A 12,510-nucleotide genomic window follows, 5' to 3' on the forward strand; every position below is an offset into this window, starting at 1 on the left:
TGCGCGCATTCAGTCAAAATCATTTCATGCCCAACCATGCACGCAGCTGCTTGCTTTTATGTTATAACAGTGGTTTGTGTGTGCAAACTCTCTGTGCAGTGTTCATGTTGTCTGTGGTGAGTGGATGTAAATGATAATGAGTTTACGCTAGCTTAGGGCTGTGTGATATCACGATTTATGATCATGGATTAAAATATATCCACCATCTGCTTTTGAAGAAATGTCGTAGTATCGTGCATTCCAGTGGTGTAGTCTAGTTTTTTGTAGTGAGTATACTGTGATATACCATACACCCCCTCCAGCCCGCCCGTCCGCCGCCGCCACCCATTTTCTACTGTTTAGTGTTAATCGCCATCTAACTCAGCCAGTAAAGAGCTACATTTGGCCTTAGATGTTATATGAATATGGTCCCTGAAGCACAGGTTTTATCAGCTGACAATTAAAAGACTTAAACATTATAAGCACAAATAAAAATTTACTTTTTAAAAACTTGTGTGATATTCCTTTAAAATTATGTTTTAATAGATTTGATTATTATTATTTTAAAAAGTACATCTTACTGTGCAATTTCTTTCATAATTCCCTCGAGTTACTTTATCTCTACAAACTTTTATTTTGGTGGGTTGTAAATAAAAGACATTTGAGCTTCTGTGTGTTTTAATAAACTATTATTATTAGTAGTATTATTATTATTAGGCCTACTTGAAGTATACTCTACTGTGCAATAGTAATATATTTCTGTCATATTTTCTTCAAGTTATACAAAACTTTGATTTTGACAGGTTGTCACGAAGACTTTAAAGTTTGTGAGTGTGTATATGATACGAATGAATGACGATAGTTTTATCAAATGAAATGGTAAAATTCTTGTGAAGTGATTCTCATAAAAGCTCTGCAATTAAGTTCAAATGTGTGCATGTCCTCCTCATAGACGCTGAAAACACCACGAGTGTCACGCGCGTCAGTGTGTAGAGCACACATTTATCGCTCATTCACAGAAACATGCAGAACATTCAGAGTTTATTTCAATAGCAGTCTTTTTGAGCTTTAATATTCATAGACACTTAGTACATATCGAGATTTGATTCATTGTATCATTACTTTTGATTTATTCATTCAAAAATGGCCAAATTGCGTGACGTTCCGCTTAGGCTAAGTTACATTTGTTGCTGGATTCCGCGATTCGATCCGTGTCGCTGCGCAAACACAGACGTCACGGCGGGGTGAATTTATGTATGAAAGTTCTTTCACAAAACGATGTTGTTACGAATCCTCACGCTTTTTAAAGCGGGTATACGGAGATCTTTGACATTTCCTAGTGGGCATACGGAAATTCTTGACATTTTCTAGTGGGTATACGGCGTATACCTGCGTATCACGTAGACTACACCACTGAGTGCATTCTATCAGTTGCAGTTCTGGCGCCTCCGTCTCAGCATAGGCTACAACGCGACGTATATTCACATCAAATGTTAACGCAAAGGAACGGGATAATGCAGTTCACATAAGTTCATTATTTGCATGTGCTAACAAGTCATTCACGTGTTGATGCGCGGTTCTAACGAGCGCTTTTCTGAGCGCGTACGCCTGAAGCGCACGCGCACTAAGCCTGTCTAACAACAGCGACAGGTTACTGAACGAAGTTATTTTTCTAGTCTTATTGCGCGAATACTGTCAAATACACACAGGGTTTACATAAGCAAAGTTGGTTATGTATAAAGTGAAACAAACAGAAAATCTGCTTCCTAGCTAATCCCGTCAGTATTGTAGACAGTACCCGGCAGGTACTCAAGATGGCGGCAGTCAACTGGAAAAAGAGCGGATGACGTAAGAGGTCATGTGACTGATATTCATGTATATATATATATAGTTTTTTGAAATAGTGACAGACTAGTGCTTAGTGACAGACAAAAACACTTGAGACAGATCCACATATAGCGCTCACTGAAGGCAAAGAAGCTGTCGTGCTTGTGTTTTGGGGGTGCTTTATAGTTTCCTGGTCGATGACGTCACCCGCCTATGACGTTCCGTCTCTCCATTGGACTGATTCCATACGTGCTTCATGACGCACACACGCAGAGGCGTTCCCACAGCTTGACGCAGCTCGAGTTCCCTTGAAAAGGAACTAACTTTAGCTTGAAAAAACATTTTTCAAGAAACACTATAAAACCAAACCAATCTCTGTTACCTTAAATTATATGTTTATCTCTGTAAAGCTGCTTTGAAACAATCTACATTGTTAAAAGCGCTATATAAATGAGGATGACTTGACTTGACTTGACTTATAAAAAAAATATTCATGAAAACTATTCATGAAAAAAATTATGTATCACAGTCAAAAAAAATATTAAGCAGCACATCTATTTTTAACATTGTAATAAATGTTTTACATTGAAAAGGAAGCACAAATAAATTATATAAAATACATATAATTATATTATAAATTTTAAATAATATAATATTAAATAAATTAAATAAATTAAAAAATCCTGATATGTTCCCTTTCGAGGGAACTCAACACTGCGTCGAGAATCGAAACTTTGGGGGACGCTCCCTTAGCGTGCGCCTCTGAAGTAAGAATGAAACTAATCCAATCCTGATTGGTGTTGCGTCGTGACGTAACATGTGACGGCATAACCGGATGCATAAAATTGACGCTGACACACACACACATCAGCTTTTCGCTCTTCAGCAAGCAATCTCTGTGAAACTGTCTGTCTTATTTGGTGTTGTTTGTCTGTGCAAAGCTCTATATTATGGCGAGTGAACAATACACTAAGTGTGTGCACCCCTGCCCAAGATTATATATATGCCACGGATGGGGACACGCATCAGCTGTGTGTGTGTGTGTATTGTTTAGGGGCGCAGCACGCACTGTCAGCTCTCGAGAGGGCTGCCTGTGCACACTGTGAAGCACTTCCTTATGGCTCGTTTCCACTGAGCAGTACGCTACGGTACAGTACGGTTCGGTTCGGGTCGGGTCAGTAAACCATGATCCGGCTAGCGTTTCCACCGCCAACAGTACCCTACTTGATAGGCGTGGTGTTTGCCGGAAAGAAGCGGTCAACGTCATTTTCGCGCGAAGAAGAAAGCGACAAAGTAAACACCAATGGATGGCATACAGCAGATTTTGTCCTTGCTTCTCGTCATGTTTGTCACAAGAAGACAAGCGCCGACATTAGGCATTTCTCCATACCAAGTATGTAAAGTTCTCAGCAGAAGGACTCCTGAGGACGCGAGTCCGGTAATTCTCCAAATGGAACAGCGTATTCGTGAAAGCGTCACTCAGCTTGCTCTGCATGTACATTTTAGGCAACAATAAAACGAAATATGTTATAAAACACCACTCTGCCTCTTTTCGTTTTCATTTAAATAAATTTTAAACATTATAGGCACACAAATGTGGTTCAGGCAATGTATAGACCTGATGACATTATTCACAGCATGTTTAACGGTAGCCTATAACAAAACGAAATATAAAACACAACCCCGCATTTCGTTTAAATTTAAAAAAATATTAAACATATTCCAGGCAATATGTGCATTTGTACAAATGTTGCAATAAACAACATTAAAGTGATAATCTTGTAATAAAAAATGACAAAACTCAACCCTATCTCTTTTTGTTAAATTTCAGTTTTATCAATAATAGCCATTATAAAAGTATAAGTAAAAGGTAACGTTACAAGAAGCTATGCAATAAGAAATAAAGCAAACAATTCAGTCAAACATACAAATTCAGCGCTAGTCTAACGTTAACGTTACAACGGAAAAGTTATAGCCTAAATATATGAAACTTCACTTAGCCCTCAGCCAAAACGATTGGCCAGGGAATGAATTATCGATTCACGAGACCAAAGAACACCCGTTAGATATACACAAGACGAATTACCACTACAGAGTCAGCGGCAAACGTCAGAACGACTAGCCGAGGAAAGGCTGTTCCAGGCGGGGAACATGAGCGCCGGGCGCCCGGTGATCGCCTGGAATGGATCAAATTATCATAAATCCTTATAAATAAACCGCAGATTTGAGCTTTAAACAACTACATTCTCGCCTCAAAAACTCTTAAAACTACATTTCGTGAAAGAATAACCGTAGTATTATATTCCAACTGTATATTAAAAATGGCGCTTCTTATGTTGTCATTCCCCTTATAGCACGCGCAAGTGATGATACTCTGTCAACCAATCAGCATTCTGCAGTGAGTCTAGCTCCACCCTTTAGTACCGTTCCACTGTGCTAGGTACCCCAACGGAAGGGTACCCAAAAAGTGGTACGGTACGGTTCGGCTTTTTGGTACCATTCACAACTTTTGACAGTGGAAACGCAAATAATTGCGTACCGTACCGAACTGTACCGTACCGTACCGCTCAGTGGAAACGAGCCATTAGAGTGCTGCGCTCCCGCTCGGCTATATTATTTCCTGATGATGGCCAGGCTCGCGATCCCCGCGATTCGGGTCCCGCGTCCGTTGAGGAACGGCGCGACGCCTTAGACCGTGGAGATCGCAGAAGGATCTCGCGGATGAGAACGAGACTGCTGAGGCACCTTTTCTCTCATCATCCGCAGATTCTATGACACTCGTTCACGACGCAGAAGCCCGCGATGCGGCTTCTTCTGCCCGTGACGAGTGCCCAGTGCTCGACCTATCTGTTTATAAGGAAGTAGATGTGCTCAGCATCGGGAACGTGCAACATGAGTCACACTCGCCGGCTTATGTTTCTGCTTATGTAGAGCTCGTGGAGGTTGTGATGCTTGCTGTGGCCAGACTAAATATATATATATATATATATATATATATATATATATATATATATATATATATATATATATATATATATATATAAAATATATCAGCTGGCCACAAAATAAGCAGGATGATCCCCGTCAAAATGAACTAGACGAGAGATTCCTGCAGCACCGTTCACAACCTCAGAGCCGGGGCTTACTGTTTTTCCCAGATCTTTATAAAATATATATATATATGTAGATCCTGGGAGAAAACCCACTCTTTACATATCTCACCACACTCGCAGGTTTATGTTCACTGCTTATGTAGAGCTCGTGGAGGTTGTGATGCGTTCTGTGGCCAGACTAAATAAATAAATAAATATATATATATATATATATATATATATATATATATATATATATCAGCTGGCCACAAAATAAGCAGGATGGTCCCCGTCAAAATGAACTAGACGAGAGATTTCTGCAGCACCGTTCACAACCTCAGAGCCGGGGCTTACGGTTTTTCCCAGATCTTTATAAAAAAATATATATGTAGATCCTGGGAAAAACCCCACTCTTTTCATATCTCACCACATTCATTATATGTTTATTCGAATGTGGTGGGTGCGAGAGAGGCGGGTTATGGCAAGATGCCGCAGATTGTGGAAGCTTTAGCGAGTTATCGTTCTCCTGTTGCGGCATCTTCGCTTTAAGCCCCGGCCCTGCCCAACAAACCGTGCAGAGACACATCTGCACTGGTTGGCAGGGCTTATATGGTGGCTGATCAGGCTGTTGCGTGCCTGCACTCTATGACGATTTTGCAGGCGTACCAGGCCGATCTTCTTAAAGATCTAAATGAGGCAAATATTCCTGTTGGCCGCTCCGCTATCTTCTTCTGGCCTGTTTTCCAACGCTGTCACTACAGTCGTTGACAGGTTTCAGGAAGCGAAAAAAAAAAAAAAAAAACAGTCGGCGGCATTCCAACGGTATTTCCCTCGCCACTCTAAATCAAAGCTCCTCCCATCGGCAAGAGCAAAAAGAGAGCGTTGCCTCTAGAGCCCCTCCTGCTGGAGCTTGGCAACAGAGGAAGCACTCTCAACCGAAGTCCTCCAGCCAGAAGGGTGACCCCCCCCCCCCCCCCCCCCCCCACTCCCCCACTGTGGAACAATCGAGGTTGTTCTAGCAGCAGGTGCCGTCGGGGAAGAAGATGTTTTCCCGCCGCCCTTGCCGCTTCGGGCCACATCGATTTCCCGCGAACGCACACCGTGGCGTTCGCCCGAAAAGCTTGCAACAGGGCACTGACTATGGTCACAAAATCTGTATCGACTTTTTCCTGGCGGTCCTCCGCTTCAGGAAATTGAGAATAGTGCTCGAAAAACACCCGAGGCCAGTCTCGAGGGGCTGGTTCCCTTAGTAGATTTTGTAGAAGAATGGCAACGCCTTCCGAATATATCTATGTGGGTCCTGTATATTATAAAATATTATAAAATATGGGTACAGATTGCAGTTCGGTCACCGACCTCCCTAGTTTGCTGGGGTGGTACCGACTGCAGTGGTTCCAGAACAGGCTCGGGTTATGGAACAAGAGGTACAGACTCTACTGGAATTAAGGGGCCATAGAATGTGTTCCCCTACCAGACATGGAGTCCTGGTTTTACAGCCGGTACTTTATAGTTCCAAAGAAGGATGGCGGACTGAGGCCAATTTTAGATCTAGGGCTTTTGAATCGTTCTTTGAGGAGATTCAGGTTCAAAGTGCTTACTATTCCCATTATCGTGAACCAAATCAGATCCGAGGACTGGTTTGTCACGATGGATCTAAAAGACGCTTATTTTCATGTCTCCATCCTTCCATGTCACAGGAGGTTCCTGAGGTCGCTTTCGGGGGCGAAGCATACCAATATCGGGTTCTTCCGTTCGGCCTAGCACTCTCTCCGCACGTTCACAAAGTGTATGGATGCGGCTCTGGCTCCACTGAGGCTTCAGGGCATCCTTATACTGAATTACATCGACGACTGGCCCATATTGGCCCAGTCTCGAGAAATGGCAGTTCGGCATCGACATGTCGTCCTTGGCCACATTCAGAACCAGAGGTTGAGACTCAACACTAAGAAAAATGTGTTGGACCCAGCTCAGAAGACTACTCTTCTGGGCATGGTATAGAATTCGGTTACGATGCGGGCACGTATGTCTCCCGCTCGTATCGGATCCATCCTGGCCATAGGGTCCGGGATAAAGCTAGGCCAGGCCATCACGGTAAAGCAATTTCAAAGACTGCTGGGCCTCATAACGGCGGCATCCAACATAATTCCTTTGGGCCTGTTTCACATGAGGCCCCTTCAGTGGTGGCTCAAAGACAAGGGTTTTTTCCCCAAGGGGAATCCGTTCCGTATAATAAAGGTTACGCGCAGATGCCTTCGTTCCCTATTAATATGGAAGAAACCTTGGTTCTTGTCCCAAGGGCCAGTGTTAGGGGCGTCATGTCGCCGGGAAACAGACGCTTCCCTCGCTGGCTGGGGCGCGGTCTCGGACGGCCGCTTTGCCAGGGGTCTGTGGCAGGACCATCATCATTCTTGGCATATAAATTGCCTAGAGATGTTGGCTGTGTTCAGGGCTCCGATGAGCTTCCTCACAGACATCAAATGTTATCACGTCTCAGTGGTAGCTACTCTAAACCGACAGAGGACACTCAGATTGCGCCCTCTATCCAGATTGGCGCATCAGATCATTTTATGGTCCCAAGGGAAAATATTATCTATAAGACCAATATTTGTCCCGGCGGTTCGGAATCAGGGAGCAGACATCCAGTCGAGGCAGGGGCTAAGGCCCGGGGAATGGAGACTCCATCCAGAGGTGGTGGAGTTCATATGGCAGAGGTTTGGACCAGTGGAAGTGGATCTGTTTGCGTCTCGAGGGACGTCCGTCCCACTGTCCACTTTAGTTCTCCCTCACTCATCCAGCCCCGCTGGGGTTGGATGCCATGGTACAGGCCTGGCCGAGGCCTCGCCTGTACGCTTTTTCCCCCAATCGCTCTGCTCCCGGGAGTCCTGGAGAGGGTCCGTCAGAAGGGCATCAGTCTTCTTCAGATAGCCCTGTTTTGGCCAGCCCGAGTATGGTTTTCAGACTTAATTTCACTCCTGATAGCTCCGCCATGGCAGATTCCTCTGAGGAGGGGTCTGTTGTCTCAGGCGGAGGGCACTATATTCCATCCTCATCCAGAGCTGTGGAAATTGTGGGTCTGGCCTCTGAGGGGGCTCAGTACCTAGATGCTGGTCTATCATATAAGGTGGTCGAAACCATACTTATCTCTAGGGCTCCGTCTACTAGGAGATTATATGGCCTCAAGTGGAATATTTTTCTACTTGGTGTAGAGAACTTGAGTTAGGCCCAGTTAACTGCCCAATGGCTTCAGTTCTGGAGTTTCTTCAAGATCGTTTCTCTGCAAATCTCTCTCCATCCACACGTAGGGTGTACGTGGCTGCCATTGCGGCGTTCCATGCACCACTAAATGTTGGACCTTTAGGGAGGCACCAACTGGTCATACTATTTCTCCATGGTATTGGAGGATGAGACCGACAGTCAGGTCCAGGGTTCCTTCCTGGGACCTGGCGGTGGTTCTCGAAGGGCTATCCCTGGTTCCCTTCGAATACCTCCAGTCGGCTTCGCCTAGGACCTCACGTTCAAGATGGCCTTTCTCTTAGCTATTTCTTTAAAGAGACAGGGAGATCTCCAAGCAATGGCATTATTGCCAGCTTGCTTGGGGTGGGCCCCCGGCGGAGTTAAGGCCATCCTGCATCCGAGACCCAGTCATGTGCCTTAAGTACAATTTATCATGGCTAGGTCCATGGTCCTGCAAGTATTTCATCCTCCACCTCATGTGTCAGCAGAAAGGAGAGGTTCCTTGCTCTGCCAGTCAGAGTTCCGAGTATTACCTTGAGAGGTCCTCTTCTTGGAGGAGGTTGGACCTACTGTAGTGTGTTTTGGATCACCTATTAGGGGCTCCTGGCTATACAAACCATAAGTAGGCCTACAAGGTGTGGAATTTTCCTTCACCTTTGGCCGTTTGGGCTCATTCTACTAGAGGCATGGCTTCCTCTAGGGCCCTCCTTTCGGGAGTTCCCATCAAGGAGATCTGTGAGGCAGCCGGTTGGGCTACCCCACACACTTTTGTTAGGTTCTATAGTCTGCACCTCCCTAGTACGCCTGGCGCACATGTGCTCTCGTCCTAGCTGAGTGCCTGAATCAGTTTCACTCCGGGGCAGGCCTGTTTTCGGTGCGTGGCCTAGTGGGCATTCGTTCCCCAAAGTGTCGATTCTCGACGCAGTGTTGAGTTCCCTCGAAAGGGAACGTCTCGGGTTATGACTATAACCCTTGTTCCCTGAGAAGGGAACGAGACACTGCGTCGTCCTGCCACGTCCCTCAAGGCCTTAGAGCGTCTTGCTTCATCGCGGAGCTGATGTGTGTGTGTGTGTCAGCGTCACTTTTATGCATCCGGTTATGCCGTCACATGTTACATCACGACGCAACACCAATCAGGATTGGATTAGTTTCATTCTTACTTCAGAGGCGCACACTAAGGGAGCGTCCCCCAAAGTGTCGAATTCTCGACGCAGTGTCTCGTTCCCTTCTCAGGGAACAAGGGTTATAGTCATAACCCGAGACGTTTTTTTCATCAAAAGTTAGAATCTTGCAAAGGCATTACAGAGAGTCAATTTGATCAAATTTCATTTTAAGACTGGATTATTTTATATCAACAATATGTCTATTAGATTTTGATGCGCTGTTAACACAGATTTTTACACAATTATACGTCATGTGAGTCATAATTTTTGCATACAGTTGTGTGCAACAACATCCAACATCGTAGATTCTGAAAAAATGGATATTCTCTCCAGGTCAAACAATATGACAACAAGCAACGCTATTTCATTCCTGAACTTTCACACTGCCGGGTGGATCTTCAGCCTCATCCTTGTGCTTCCAGAAATCTCTTTCCTGAAAACTCTTTCAGGAAGTCGCATCAGAGTTCTTCAGCCTCAATCTGTCCGTTTGTGAGATTCTCCTCTGTTTGCAGTCTTTTTTTGTCACTAGTGTTACGAGCTTTTCAAGAACTCTGGTTTGTTGTGACATTTCTAACAGGCTTTTCTGTCACTGGTCGTCTTCTGTTTCAATGTCTGATGTGTGTTGAGCGTTACCTGGCAGTGGTTCATCCTGTAACCTTTCTGAACTTCAAACCTCTCAGATAGTGATCTGCTGCACTGCGGCCTGGATACTTACTCTGTTTCCCAATTTTACTTTTTGTTTTATCAGTTTTTCATTTCATTTGTATTTGTTCATGTGCTATTACTTGTGTCAGGCCCTTCTCACTTTTTCTATTAGGCCTATGTTGTTCTGCTGTGTGGCTGTTCTCAGAGCTCTGAAGCAGTCAGGACCAGGAGAGAGAGGGAGAGAAAAGGAAAATCACATGAAGAGAAGATAATTTAATATCATTGTGATGATAATAATGTCTGTGCTTCTCCTATATGCTTCATGTTTGTTGGCTGAACTCAGCTATATTCTGACACGTCATGAGCTTATTTTAACACTGGTGTATTGGTCAGATCCTTTTTTTGCTGGGTGGTTTGGTTCAGCCTCTCCTCTCCACCGGACTGGAAAACCTCTATGCAAAGCAAAAAAGTATTTTTAGAAACTGTTTTCGATGGAAAGATGCTTTCTTCTCAAAAAGTCACTAAATGTTACTGGATGACTTAATGCAAGTGTTGGCATTTCACATCTTTTTTCTCTCCTAATCCGTGCACACATAGGTCTACTGTATTTTAATTTATTACAGGTTAAATATTCGATAAAGCGTTATCATTTACATATTTTCTGTCAGACAACGGAATGAGTAAGGAATGACTACATGTAAACCAGCAGTCCAGAAACTCGCTATATTAGTTGCTAGTCGCTTTTAAAAAAGTTGCTAATCTAGAACCAAGCAGCTAAGATGGCAATACGCTCCATATAGTCCTGTTGATGCTTTGGATTTCATTTATTTAAATATGTTTATATTTTCATAATTTATTTAACTGAAATACTGCTATCATTGTTTGCTTAATGAGAGAAATATACTAATAGCCTGCTCTTCTTAAATAAACCAATAAGAGACATCATGACAGATGTTATTCATTTATTGCTCATCTTGTGGCTTCGAATATTTAGATAAATGTTTTTTATACATATAATCTAAAAAATAAAGTATATTATGTGGTAACATCTACATTAATTGGTTTAATTAGTCAAAAACTACTCGGTTACTATCGTAACCTCAGTTCCCTGAGATAGGGAGTGAGTATTGCGTAGCTATACGCAGTGGGGGGAACTCCTTTTCCTCGATTTACTGAAGCTTTTGTGTAAAACGCATTTGCAGCTGCACAGCTAGCACATTGAGCGTCTGGCTCTGCACATCCAATGGCGCCTCTGACATGCGACCAATGAGCTAGCTCTGAGTCATTATACGTCAGAGCCCGCCAAGGGGGGTGTGGCCATATCCTATTATATTCCCCCGAATTCGCCATTATAGCAGGTTTAACGACTGAAGCGACAACTCTCCAGGCTACTATAGTGCGGCCGGCTACGCAATACTCGTTCCCTATCTCAGGGAACTGAGGTTACGATAGTAACCGAGTAGTTCCCTTTCGAACGGTCACTTCCTATTGCGTAGCTATACGCAGTGGGGACGCCATGCAAAACGCTGCACTATAAGTAACTGGTTGCCACTGAAACTCAGGACCCCTGAGCTCACCGAACAAGCCAGAAAACCAAGAATATATAACAGACCAGACACCGTTGAGTCTAGAATAATATATGTGTAAGTACAAACCAACATAATACACCAATAAAACCAGACACTGTTGGGATTATTAGCATAGGAAAAACAACCGGGCAAAGCGGGTTTCATATATATATATATATATATATATATATATATATATATATATATATATATATATATATATATATATATATATATGTATGTTTATTGTGCACAGTAAAACTTATAGACAAGACCAGACACTGTCGGGCCTTAATCATATCGAAAGCACCTTCGCTTGCAGGGAAGGCACCTCCATATTATAGAGCTTCATGAATGTGGAAGGCCAGGACCAGCCGGCCGCATCACAAATGTCCTGAATGGGAAAGCCAGATGAGGCCATGACGAGGGCATGCCCTGGTTGAATGGGCCTTGATACCGAGTGGGCAAACCTGACCCACTGAGGTATAAGCCATAGAAATGGCATCCACTATCCATCTAGACAGTCTTCTCTTTTAATGACTGGATCACCCTTAGATCGGCCACTAAAGCAGACAAAAAGCTGTTCTGATTGTCTGAAAGACGCAGAACGCTCCAGATAGGTTCTCAGCGCTCTGACAGGGCAGAGAAGATTAACTTCCCGATCCTCGGCAGAAGGAGGAAGGGCTAATAATGTAATAACCTGTGCTCTGAACGGCGTTGAGAGCACTTTGGGTACATAACCACGCCTGGGTTTGAGAATGACTCTGGAATCATCTGGTCCAAACTTTAAACACGAAGGGCTCACAGAGAGAGCCTGCAGATCTCCCACTCGCTTTCTAGATGCCAATGCCAACAGGAGAGCAATCTTTAGCGAGAGAGGTTTAAGATCAACCGACTGGAGCGGTTCAAAAGACGGACCCTTCAGGGCCCCAAGGGCCGTGGAAAGGTCCCAAGATGGCACAGAAGGAGGTCTGGAGGGGTTAATCCTCCTAGCACCCTTTA

This window comes from Siphateles boraxobius, unplaced genomic scaffold, assembly GCF_051911475.1.
Source record: "Siphateles boraxobius isolate OS27281-9 unplaced genomic scaffold, OSU_SipBor_1 11, whole genome shotgun sequence".
Taxonomy (NCBI): domain Eukaryota; kingdom Metazoa; phylum Chordata; class Actinopteri; order Cypriniformes; family Leuciscidae; genus Siphateles; species Siphateles boraxobius.